The sequence below is a fragment of the Onthophagus taurus genome, chromosome 3 (assembly GCF_036711975.1).
Source record: "Onthophagus taurus isolate NC chromosome 3, IU_Otau_3.0, whole genome shotgun sequence".
Lineage (NCBI taxonomy): Eukaryota > Metazoa > Arthropoda > Insecta > Coleoptera > Scarabaeidae > Onthophagus > Onthophagus taurus.
Window position 1 is genome coordinate 15,555,858 of NC_091968.1, and position 14,027 is coordinate 15,569,884.

The window sequence follows — 14,027 nt, forward strand, 5'->3', positions numbered from 1 at the left end:
GGCATTACGAATATACAGTTATGTTGTTCCCACGTGCACAAAAATAGATATCAATTAGTAAATACAGATTATAAAGAAAAAAAGACGAAGATATTATTAAAACAAATACTTAAGCTTTTACTAAATGCGGAATATGTTTGCTTCGTCGAAACAATTATAAAAGAAATAGCAGTATTTACATTGTCACCTGTAAAGTCCGAGAAAACCGAATTTTCTGTTGCGTTCTTCCAAGATGCTGTACTGGAAAATACTGTGCAGGTTGATATTCAAGAACATGAAGATCAAGAAACTGGAAGAACGTATGTAGACGAGCCTAATGTTAGTGGAAACACATTCTATGTCCATTTTTCTAAAATAATTGAAGAGGTAAAAAGAGCGCATATATGTACTCAAGTTAAAACGGGTTGTTGCAATGAATTTTTTTCGTCTCAATTTATGCCAAAATTCTTAACGAAAATAGCCTTATCAAAAGAGTATGAAAATAATTCCCCAAAGAAACTTTCTCAAGATCAATTCTACCACACCGTAACCATTTTAATATGTACCTAGATAATTTTGTTATTGATTATTACCTAGAAATACTTGTGCAATCACAAAACAATAATACCATAAAAATATTTCCTTGTGAACCCGTTCAAAGTATGCGATTAACACCATCATATCAACCTAGTCCAACTACATCATGTTTAATTTTTCTAATTAACATGGATAATAACCATTGGTGTTTAGCCGTTGCGAACATAAATACGCACACGTTTTATGTTCTCGATCCGTCAACTAGTAACAAACAAAGTTCGTTACAATATTTATCACAATTTCAGAGTCTCTTAAGACCTATATCTCGTCCACACCCATTTGTTACGTATAAATTAAAAGAGATTGTAAAGTATTGCAAACAGCAATATGGTTTTAATTGTGGTGTATTATTATGTTTGTTAAAAAGAAAGAGGTTTGATACCATAAATCCTGCTGAATATAGAAAGCAAATAAGAAATGTGATATTAAAAAACAATAAAAAGACATTAGATCAGTGTTTGTATTGTGCTGAAAAAGTGGCAGATATTATCTGTATTAAGTGTGGCCAACACGTCCACAAAATATGTAGCCCTAACAAGTATTTGACAGCCGAATTATATCATTTCGAACTGTGTACATACTTACTAAGAAAACAGAGATGTAAAAAAATTGTTTGAAATAACAGCAAATATAATGTTATTTAATGTTATATTGTTATTATAGTAAAGAGTTTACACAACGCTAATTGTAAGACTAATAAAGAGATTATTATTATTATTATTGGCTCAAATTTTCTTTTAAGTAATGCCGATCGTTAACCTTAAAACCTATTAGTGGTCCTTTTAAGAGACGTGTTGCAAAATAAATTTTTCAAAAAATGTTCTGTTTTGATGTAATAGATAATAAAATTAAAGGAAAATACAAAAAAAATTTTTGATCAAAAGAATAACTTTATGCACTAATGGGTTAATCAAACAGACATCTTTAAAAAAATTTATAAACTGAGTTAAAATGGAAAGGTTGGTAACATTACCAGATTCAAAACTTCTGATGAAAATTTCTGATGGTATACGTATTGTCACAGTTTTTCCATCATCAAATAAGAAAGTTAGGTTAAGAAGTGATTACGTTTTATTACCTGTAGGTTGTCTTTCAGGAGCGTTTCTTTTACAGACGCCGGTCTGGTAACGGCTGCACAAGGCCTTAAAGTTGGGTAATTTTGAGGTAATTTAAATGCAGTGTGCCAAAGACTTTTGATGCTTCAAAGACAGTAAGATCAGGAGTAGGCATGGGCATCAGTGGACCAAATAGCCACATCAAATTGCCCCTCAGCTCGGACTTAACAATTTTCCAAGCAGAAGTTCTTGCTATAAACTTCTGCACCGCTTTGAACCTACAGAAGGGACAAAAAGGTGCATCCATAAACATTTTCACAGACAGTCGGGCCGCCTTACAGGCAATTCAGGCCTACACGTGTGACTGCGCACTGATCAGAGAGTGTACCAACAACCTGAGAGAACTCGCTAGGGGCAATGATGTTACCCTATGGTGGGTTCCAGGTCACAGCAACATTGAGGGCAATGAGAAGGCCGACAAACTGGCCAAAGAGGCAGCAAACACGCCCTTCATTGGACCCCAACCTGGTTGTGGACTACAAAAAAGCCACCTAAAACAAATAATCCACAACTGGGAGGTTTCAAAGATAGCCTTACGCTGGAAAGAACTTCCAGGTCACAGACAAGCGAAGAGTATGATAACTCCGTCGCAAAACAAAACCAAAGAGGTTTTATGCCTCAGCAAAGGGGATCTAAGAACGCTCTCAGGCTACCTGACCGGCCATGCGCCCCTAAAATACCACATCTTCCACATTGGACAAGCTGAGGATCAAACTTGTCGACTATGCAACGACGAGTCAGAAACTGCTGAACATATACTGTGCAATTGCGTCGCAGGAGGCCGTCTAAGACACAACATCTTCGGTAAAACTCCCCGTTACCTACCGACATAAAGGTTCAAGACCTTACTACAATACTAAGGTTCATTAAGGACCTACATTTGCCCTAAACCTTTGGAGGGCTAAAGTTACAATAGATCTTATAGGTCGCGGTAACGAGAGGGGTCGCTCTCCTCAGCCCGGCAGCAATAATAATAATAATCATTTGCGTACCCTCCGCAGAGCCAATTACATCGACCGTTGCCGTCAAGAACACCATCGCTAGAACCTTCAAGCTGGGTGGAGGAATTGATTAATTTGCCTGAAAAAGTTGAAGTCAAACGGAAATTGGATACTACTGGAGATACACACCTTCCAGATTCACCTCGAAAAAAGAAACTAAAGCTACATTTATTTCCTATTATTTCTAAGTTGCGAAGAAAGAAGAATCTAAAATTAGAAGAAATGATAAATCAGAGGAAATATCCTCTAAGGTCCTGTAAAACTATAATGCATATGTAATTGAAGGGTAGAAAGAATAAATGGCTACCTGAAGAAAAAAGATTTGCTCTGGCATTTTATTATAAAAGTCCATCATCCTATAATCATCTACGCAAGGAAATTATACTACCAGGAATAAGCACAATTCAGAGATGGTTAGGGCAGTCAAAATTCTTACCTGGATTCAACACATCCTTTTTACAACAGATTAAATCCAAAGTGGAAGGTTGGGTTGGGTTGGGTTGGGTCCAAAGTGTGTTATCTGTTTTGATGAAATGGCAATTAAAGAATGCTTGAATACAATAAATCCTTAGATTTTATAGAAGGATTTGAAGACTTGGGACACTTAGGGCGCACGAAACGTATTGCGAGATATGCGTTAGTTTTCATGGCCAGAGGTCTGTACGCTTCCTGGAAAATTGCGCTTTGCTATTTTTTAACACACACAGGGTGCACTTACAAAGCAATTGAAGCAAATTATTGCTGAAGTTGTAGAAAACTGTTTCTCGATTGGATTACATCCACTAGCAACAATATGCGATCAAGGTACTACTAATCAGAGTGCATATAAATCTTTAGGCGTTACTAAAACCACACCATACTTCCATGTTAATACAAAAAAAATTGTAGCACTTTTTGACACCCCCCACCTTATTAAGGCCTCCGCAATAATTTATTAGCTGCTAATTTTCAATTGGATAAAAACATAATCAGCTTTGAGGATGTGAGAAAATGCTGGAGTATTGATAACAGCAAGAAGAGTAGGGCTATGATAAAAATTACCGAAAAGCATGTGTATCTTAAAGGGTTCCAGAAAATGTCGGTTAAGCTTGCTACACAAGTATTCAGCCATACAGTGGCAAGCGTTTTAAGGACGTGTATTGTCACTAAGGAAATAACGTCTACGTCCGTGGAAAGTACAACCCAATTTATTGACAACATCAACAATCTCTTTGATCGCCTAAATAGCAAGCGCTTGTATGCAAGTAACCCGTATGCTTGCGCATTGTATTCTAAAAATGCTACGGTATTGGATACATTGCATAAAGCTCAGGAATGGGTGCCGAAGCTTGTCAAAGCTGATAAAAATGGTGCAAGATCTAAACCACCTTGTTTTTCGGGCTTGGAGCAAACCATAGCAGGTATTTTGTTGTTATTTAAGAGTGAACAAGAAGGAGATGGTTTAGTATACATATTAAGGAATAAATTAAACCAGGATATTCTCGAACATTTCTTCTCTACCGTTCGACAAAAAGGAGGATATAATCCAAACCCAACAGCGCGAACATTCCACACTAGTTTTCGGTCTAAAGCAGTAAATTCGCTGCTGCGACCTGCTCGGCATGGCAACTGCGAAACTTTAGACGCTGAAGAAATGGTTGAGGACCTATTGGATATGCAGCATGAAGATTTATTAAGCTCTTTGGCTCCTTTACAAGTGCCGACTGAAGACCTTCTTAAAGAACCATCTTCATCCAATGTCAACGGAGACGTCTGTAAAAGAGGTTGTACTTACTAACATAACCTTGAACGAGCAATCATTGAAATTGTGCAGTATAAAATACTTCGCTGGATATTTAGCTCAACATAGCCTTAAAAGTACCAACTGTATTGTCTGCCAAGAAATGCTAGTGAACACAAACACCACATTGGGAAGCGAAAATGAAGCGCTAATATTTTATAAATCATACAACATTGCAAAGGCAGGTGGAGGGTCATCTGGTGGCTTAGTTGCACCATCCGAGTTGCTATTCAATATTGTTGAGGTTGCACTTGATGATTTTGAAAGTATGTTTTATAAATTAAAGGACAGAAAAAATGTGATACATCATATTTTTAACAGATTATTTAACAAAATTAAACCTATAAGTATCAATATGAATGATAATTGTGTAATGCACATATCATCATTAGTGGAACATTTACTAATAGTAAAAGTTAAAAAAGAGTGCAAAAACTATAGTACAGCGAAACTTACTAAAACGCAAAAGGAAAATCCGAAATTGAAAAAAATTACTCACAAATAAATTATTCTAATATTGTTGTCCATAGTTTTCTTTTATATTTGTACTGTACCTTACTCTATGTATCCTATTTAATCCAGAAAATTATGTTCACATTCAAAGTATATATCGAGGTAGATTTTTTTTATACTTAAAAGTATGGTTTTGTTTATATTTTTTGATTTACTTTTAATTTTATAGAAATTAATTTAAAATTTATACTACTGTAATGTCAAACGTTCCTCGAAGAAGTCACCATTGTGCTGTGTGAATTAACATTAATTATAATTACATTACCTTATGAAAATTACCATGGCCTACTAATCGGAAGTTTTATTGAAGGCGCGGTAGAATAACATACTATTAACGGTTTCAAACATATTTAAGATACTTGACTTTTACATAATAAAAGTAATTATTTATTGTAGTGCATTTTGTATGTATATACGTAGGTATCCATATTTTGGAATGTTCAATTTCACTTTACCGCCATCTAGTGCTTAATAGACGGCGAGTTTAGTAGCCATATGTATAGGTTTGTATGACAACAACAAACAAGGTCATCAACCTCGATCGGGGTTTATTGTAACTGCTGCGACATCTATCCGCAATCTTTTGAAGATGATTATAAACTGCTTAGTTGGCGTATCTGATATATGTATAATCAATGGCCGAGGATATCTAAAGTCCTCCAGGTGACCCTAGATACCATTTGCGCTTGGTGTAAGGGAGAGAACCTCTCAATAAACCCGCAAAAGACAATTCTTGTGCCCTTCACTAGGAAACGAAAGTTGGATGGACTAATCCGCCCAACTATCCAAGGTGAAGAAATTCCTTTCTCAAAGGAAGTCAAATATCTAGGAGTAATCCTAGACAAATCCCTGTCATGGAACGGACATTTGCAGGGAGTTTTGCACAAAGCTAGACTATCCTTGTGGACTTGTCGCAGTCTTTGTGGAAAAAATTGGGATCTTACCCCTGAAAGACTGTACTGGCTCTATGTGACTGTGGTTAGACCTATGATCACATACGGAGCAGCAGCCTGGTATAGGAAAGTCCGATAGACTTCAGTTATCAGTAAACTTTCACGAATTCAACAAGTAGCTGGATTGGCAATCTCTGGTACGATAAGCACAACGCGAACTCTAGCAATGGAGGTTCTGATTGGCCTATCTCCTCTGCATTTGCATATAGAGAAAGTGCCTAGAACAACCATTTACAGATTTAAGCAATATGCTCAAAACTGTTCCGACATGTCCTACCAATGGGCTGCGGAAGACATTATAAGCACTGATACTGTGCTATCAGACAGATATTTGCGTGTTCACAGATGGATCTAAAACGCCGGAAGAGGTCGGAGCAGGAGTATACTGCCAGACACCTCGAATTAAGCAAGCCTACAGCCTGTGTACGTACTGTACTGTATTCCAGGCGGAAGTATTTGCTATGGACATGGGTGCTAAAATCCTTCTTGAGAGAGGGGTGAAGAACATGACAGTACGAATTTTCTCAGACAGTCAAGCCGCTCTCCAGGCGCTGCAAGCCATGAAAACGGTGTCGGCTCTGGTTAATGATTGTAAGAGAACATTAAACACACTGAGTTGTGATAACAGAGTTTCTCTGATCTGGGTCCCGGGTCACTCTGGGGTTACTGGCAATGAAGCGGCAGATGAACTAGCACGAGAGGGCAGCGCTAAAGCATTTGTGGAACCGGAACCAGCAGTTGGTGCATCATTTGCGATGGCCAAATATAGGATTGGACTGTGGGCTGAAGAGAGACTTCGCCTACTGTGGACCAATTCTCCTGGAATGAGACATGCTAAGGTGTTTATTAACATCGCCACTGTCAAACCCGGGAATATTTTAGGACTTGCCCGTAATAGCATAAAAGTTCTAATGGGTGTTTTTACAGGGCACTGCCGATTAAAAGCACACCTCAACTTGTTGGGTTTAGCCGACGATGTTGAATGCCAACTATGTGCGGAGGAAGCAAAGACATGTTTTATACCACTGCCCTGCCGTTAATCGTATCCGATTCTCGATTTTTGGGTCGCAGTTTATCTCCTCAAGGGATCTGAATGACCTTTCGCCGAGCAAGGTATTAATGTTCCTTAAGAACATTGGACTGCACGGTGAAATGTGATAACGATATCTATCGGGGTACAATAGATCCTTAGGGTCGCGGTGCAAGGTTGGTTGGTCCGCCTACCCGATATATAGTCAATGCAATGTAATGTAATGTCAATAAAGAAAAAGGAATTGCCGATTCAGATTGGTTTAGATCCTTTTTGAGAAGACATCCCGATTTATCTATTCGCAAAGCTGAGGGTATATCTTTAGGCCGAGGTGAGAGCATGAACCGTGTAGACGTGGGAAATTATTTTGAACTTCTACAAGAAATACTGGAACAAAATGAGTTTTTCGACAAACCTGGGTGCATCTCTAACGTCGATGAAATAGGCCTTCAATTAAATAATCGACCTGGCCATGTTTTAACCGAAAAGGAGCAAAGGATGTTGTTACATTTACATCAGGGGAAAACAGTGAGACAGTCTGTACAGGCCGAGGGTTTTTTTCTACCACCAGTATGCATATTTAAATGCAAAAATTTAAAGATCGTGTGGACTGATGTCGCCTGGTTCACACATTGTGATGTCTCAAAAATCAGCCTATGTTACCGCAACCATTTTTTTGGATTGCTTTAGCCTTCTTACCACGTAAAGACGAAGGGAAGGCATTATTAATTCATGACGGGCATGCATCTCATTGTTCTTGTGTTGAACTTCTAGAAACCGCTGAAGCAAATAATGTCGTTTTATTGTGTCTACCTCCGCACACTACTCATTATGTGCAACCACTCGATACGGCTTTTTTTAAGTCTCTTAAGACCTTCTACTATCAAGCTTGCAGAGAGTGGATGCAGAGTCACCCCGGAAGGAAACTAGAGCGACTTCAATTTGGTGAACTTTCAACGAAAAGCTGGGGCAAGTCAGCGACCGCTGGCATATTTCCCTGGAATCCTGATTCCGTACCCGATCATGCTTACACAGTTTCTGATCGAATAAAGAAGAACTCTCAAATAAAGAACGCTGAAGCAACACAAGAAGTAAGATGTCCAATCAATGTGATGGATCATGTCATAATGCCATCCTGTAGCCATGCTGATATAGAATCTCGATGTAGAACTCCAGTGGAAGGGATATCAGTTCCACAATTGACACCCGGAAAAGTTCTAGATCAGATTAATCCCATACCTAAACTAGTCGTTTCTGCAAAAAGACGAGCGAAGACCGTTGCTACCCTATTAACTTCTCCTGAACACATTACGATTGTGAAAGAAAGGTCCGCAAAAAAAACTAAACAAACTAAGAACACAACGAAAGAAAAAAGTTCCAAAAAAGGTCAAAAAAGAAAATGCTCACCTTCGCCAAGTTCTGATGAGGAGAAGGATATAGAAGAAGTGGATGAAACTGAATGTGCAGGATGTGGAGAAAGCTACAATAACACCGAACACCAAAAGAAGATTGGTTGCAAAGTATAATATGCCAGAAGTGGTTTCATAAAAATTGCTCTTCCTATTTAACCCTTCAGCGCGCATTGATGCAAATATGCAAATAATTGGTTAGTAAATACATAATATATCTGTAGAAAACGTAAACGTGTAGCGTCCCGCATATGAACCAACCGTGTTTTATGTATAGTTTCAATTACACCAGCACAAGAAAACTGCCTAACCTCAAAAATCATCGTGTTTTGTATACGCACTCAGTATTGTACGCACGTCAAAATTGTTGAAGTTTCTTTGGTGACTTACGAAGGGTAATAATTTGTAAGGTAAGCGTGAAATTATTACTAATGACATCATTATCTCAGGCATAAGAAAATACAAAATATATATCCGATTTCATCCGAATAACATTTTTATATAAAAAATAATAGTCCATTCATATATGGATCACCGCACATGCTGGTACATAATATGTCATTTACTTTGCATCGTAGATTCTCATATATAAATACCAATATATGATATTGTGTATATATAATTTATTGTAGATGCCATTATTTTACAAGAATGGTACGGAAAAGTTAGACTTAAAAATTTGAATACCCTCAAACTATTCGATTTTATTGAAAATATACCTTCGGGCAGTGAAGATGAACTAGAAGTGGATAGTGACGAGGATCTTTTACACGTTGATCCCGATGCACAAAACTTATTAGATAAGTTTCTTGATGATCCACACTGCGAAATTATACAGACTGAAGCAGACCCGAATGAAGATAACTCAACTGCATCCGAGCCAAAAAACAACACAGAACCTAAGCCGATATTAGATTGTTTAATAACTGCAACACCTCCAAAGGTAGTTCAGCCATGTCCTTCTTAAGGAAAATCAAATTTGCTATGGAGAAAGAAAAAACTAGTAAACATTCCATCTACATTTATTGAACAGACAAATTATCCGGCTCATATAACGACCTTAGCCACTCCTTATCAATTTTTCAAATATTTTTTTGATGACATTCTCATTGACGGAATTGTGGAGGAAACTATCAAATATAGGGTTTCCAAAAATGCAGCGAAACGTTTCTAGTTCACAAAGTATGAGCTGATGAAGTATTTAGGTATTTGTACTTTCTCTTCAGTTTCTTACATATCTAACATTCGTAAATACTGGAACGAACACATAGGAATTGATGTTGTATACAACGCATTGAGTCAAAACCAGTTTGACAAAATTCAACAATTCCTATGGACGAAATGCTGTCAATTGATGAGCAAATTTGTGCCACAAAGGCAAGTCATCATATGAAACAATACTTACAATTGAAATCCCACAAATGGGGATACAGACTTACTGTTCTAAGTGGCGTTTCAGGATTTTGTTACAAGTTTGAAAGCGACCACCAAATGATCCGGATTTAGGAGCGAGCAGCAACGTTATTGTACGGTTGTCTCGCGAAATACCACGCAACAAATTTCATAAATTATATTTTGATAACTATTACACCTCCATTCCGGTAATAGGTTACTTAGTAAGATGAACGGGGGGAATCGGGTGAATATATTACGAAGGAACATCCATCAGTAACGTGTATTGGAAAGACAATAAAACTATTACGCTTCTGTCATCATTTATTGGCACAGAACCTGTAACGATAGTAGGAGGGTACGATCGAAAAAAAAGGAAAAAATAGAGATACCTTGCCCTGCTATTGTTACACAATACAACCGTCACATGGGAGGAGTGGACCACCAGTGTCCACCAATGGTACATGAGATTATTTTATTATCATTTAGTTGATATAACGATTGTCAACGCATGGTTGCTTTATCGCAAATACATTAAAGAAAAAACTATAAAAACCTTGGCCGATTTTCGTCTTGAATTGGCCATCACGTTGTGTAATGTCGGAACATGTGCAACCCCTAAACGAGGCCGACCAACTGAAATTGAACGAAGCATAGAGAATAAAAGAAAAAAACCGAATGCGACTCCTGTGCCGCCCAAAGATCTTAAAAGACTTGTTGTAAGACTTGATCGTGAAAATCATTTTCCGGCATGGAACAAAACAAGAATCCGATGCAAGTTACCAGGTTGTTCGGCTCAAACACACGTTACATGCGGCAAATGTGACACAGCATTGTTTTTTAATAAAGACAAAAACTGTTTTACGTACTTTCATACAAATTAAGTTCGTATAATGTAGGTTACAGTATAATTTATTTATTTTAGAATAAGGGTTAAAAGAAAAAAATGCGCACTGTAGGGTTAAACACTTGCCAAAATTGTGGTAAAACTGCGTTTAAAATTAAACAAAATAGATATTTTAACTAAAGACAATTTTTTTATTTTTTCTTATAAAAATTTGTTATTTTCACGTGTTTATATTTTATTTTCATTTTTATTTTGTGGTCATCTCTCCCTTATTGCATTGGCCAACTAACCCTACCCAGTGGTTCTACTGCAATAGAAGGCAAGAACTAAAAGAAATATTATGTAGGGGTATAAAAAAATATAAGTAGGGTATTATACTTATATTTTTGTATTGTTGTAGGTCTCATCGGAGAAGTCCGATTTAAATATTTAAGAAATAATGAAATCCCGAAAAGAAGTATAAATATTGGAAGTAATGAAATCATTCCGTTATATGACACACCCCACCTTTTAAAAGGTATCCGAAATAATTTGGTGAAGAAAAACCTGGCCTGGGAGAAAGATGGGCAACTATTAACCGGCAAGTGGGGTGATGTCGAAAAAGGTTATGATATAGACTCAGGTAGCGGCGAATTTATGTTATTACCTAAAATTACGGATTTTCATATTCGACTAAATAATATTGAATGTGTCCAGTGCCGCCCAAGTTGTCAGCCACACAACAGCTGCCGCTATAGCGTATATGTCCAAAAACTTATTATTTTTTAAACCCTTTTTTTTTAATAAGTATGTATTTTTTTAGACGCCACTCATGTTACGGGCGAAATAATAATGAAACACGCGCACATGACACAGCAAGCATATTAAAATTTTTTGATGGGCTGTTTGACAGACTTATAATAAAGCAGCAATTGGCTATATTGTCGGTTATTTCAAAAAAAACTTTTTCAATATCATGCTTATAGATGTTTAGTATATTCTCAAGATACTTTTATTGAAGCGTTGGAAAAATGTTATAACATTTCGAAAATGTTATCCTTAAAATATAAATTTAATAATAATATTAAGCGCACTATTGTTTTATGTTTAAGAAGACATGTTACATTTACAATTTATGTGTAAGCATAAGTGTGAAATTATTAATTACATATTCGATAACAGTGTAACTATTACCATTCATTGCCTGTGTACACAGGCAAATCGCATTATGTGTGGAAACGATACTAGCAATTTTTCTACAGACTTGCATAGACAGGCGCAGCTTATACTGATTAATAATAATAATAATAATAATGATTTATTATGTTAATAACCCAGAGGGCATACATTCCTCACAATCGAAATAGAAACACAACATAAAAACATATATAAGAAAGAATAAATTACTAAATACATTACATTACATTAAACCCTCGATAAAATAATCGGTGTAATAAATCGGTGTCCGGTCAGTAGCGACTAAGGCACAGTTGTAATACATTATAAAAACATTAATCGAAGGACTGTATATCGTTTAAGAAATCATCTATGGAGTAATACGCCTTCCCTATTAAAACATTTTTAATTTTGGTTATAAAAGCTTTATAAGGTAAGCTTCTATAACCACAATGCAAGACATTGAAGAACTTCACTCCATAGTAATTATATGCGTTTCTCGACCTCTCCAGTCGCAGTGCCTCTGGTCGAATGTCATTCCTCCCCCTAGTGCCATAATTGTGAACATCACTATTTTTCCTGTGCTGACTATGATGTAAAAAAGTGAGCTTTAAACACTCCAAAATATATAATGAAGGTAGTGTTAATATTTTTAATTTGATAAAAGAAGGCCTACAGTCATCAGTATAGTTCAAGTTAGCAACATTTCTAATAGCTCTTCTTTGTATACCAAATATTCTTTTATTGATCGGGGCATGTCCCCAGGCCAGTAACCCATAACTTAGATGGCTCTGAAAAAGCGCAAAATACGCGGAACGCAATACCCGAGTAGAGGAAAACTCAGACAGACGACCCAACAGAAAGGCAGTGGAGCTTAAGCGTGAGGCTAATTTCTCACCATGAACATTCCAGGTAAGCCCGGAATCCAGATGAACACCCAAAAACCTAACTCCTCTATCCGCTACATAGGATTTAATAGTAGTTTGCTTTAGTGTAAAGGTCATTACATCTGTTTTATCAGCATTCAGTGTTAGACGATTACTTGCAAACCAATGCCTTGCCGATTTTAACATTAAATCTTGCAATCCCCTGGCATCAACGTCAGAATCATGTTTTGTCAGCAAACTTGTGTCATCCGCATACAAGATTGAACTTGAGCTTCCACCACTCAGGAAAGAAGGCAAATCATTTACAGATATTAAGAATAAAATAGGACCCAAAATTGACCCCTGAGGAACACCACTTGTAATATTCCCAGGGTTAGACATCACCGAGTTAAATTTAACAAATTGACTTCTATCTGTAAGATAAGATGACAAAAGCTTGCTAGCGTCCGGGGCGACATTGTAAGCGTACAATTTACGTATTAAAATAGAATGGGACACGCAATCAAAAGCTTTGGTAAGATCCAAAAAACTATCTTCAGTGTATTGCGACGCCTCAAAACCATCGACCACATACTCGATAAAATTTTGTATAGCCAGTGCCGTAGAGAGTCCTTTTCTAAAGCCAAATTGTTGTTTGTTAAAAATACGATTAGTTTCAAAATAATTGATTAATTGATTTGTCAATAGCATTTCAAAATTTTTCGACAACACCGGCAGTATACTAATTGGTCTAAAGTTCAAAGGATCATCAATATCACCATTTTTTGAATAGCGGCAAAACACTTGCCAACTTAAATTTATCAGGAAAACATCCTGTGTTTAAACACTGATTGAACAGAATAGTAAGTACTGGGATCAGACAGTTTTTGACCTTTTTTATCATAACCGCGTTGAAACCAAACGTATCAACCGAATTGCCAGGCTTAAGGGCGTCAAAATAAGTATATTATAAGCTTATACTGTATATAGCAATAGTTCTAGAAAATAAAAATTATTTTGTATAAAATACTGAATTTCCTATTTTATGACCTTATTTATACATTTATTATTTTCGATTGTCAATTTTGTCAGTGTAATTCGCAGAATGTGTTACTCCATGTAATTTTTTTTTTGTTTACTCTAATTTTTCCAATGGGTATAACAAAAAAGATTATAAAAATATGGAGTTATGCATTTTGCCAATTAAAATAACAATTTATAATATTATCTATTTATTTAAATAATTAAAACTGCCGCCAAAAGTTTCACATCGAGGGGAATAACTCAAGAGATGGCGCTTACGCGGCAACAGAAAGAGGTAATGGAATTGCATATCTATCTTTCCTTCTTTATCTATGGGTCGCTGGTCGCCGGCGACGGTGACTGAGTA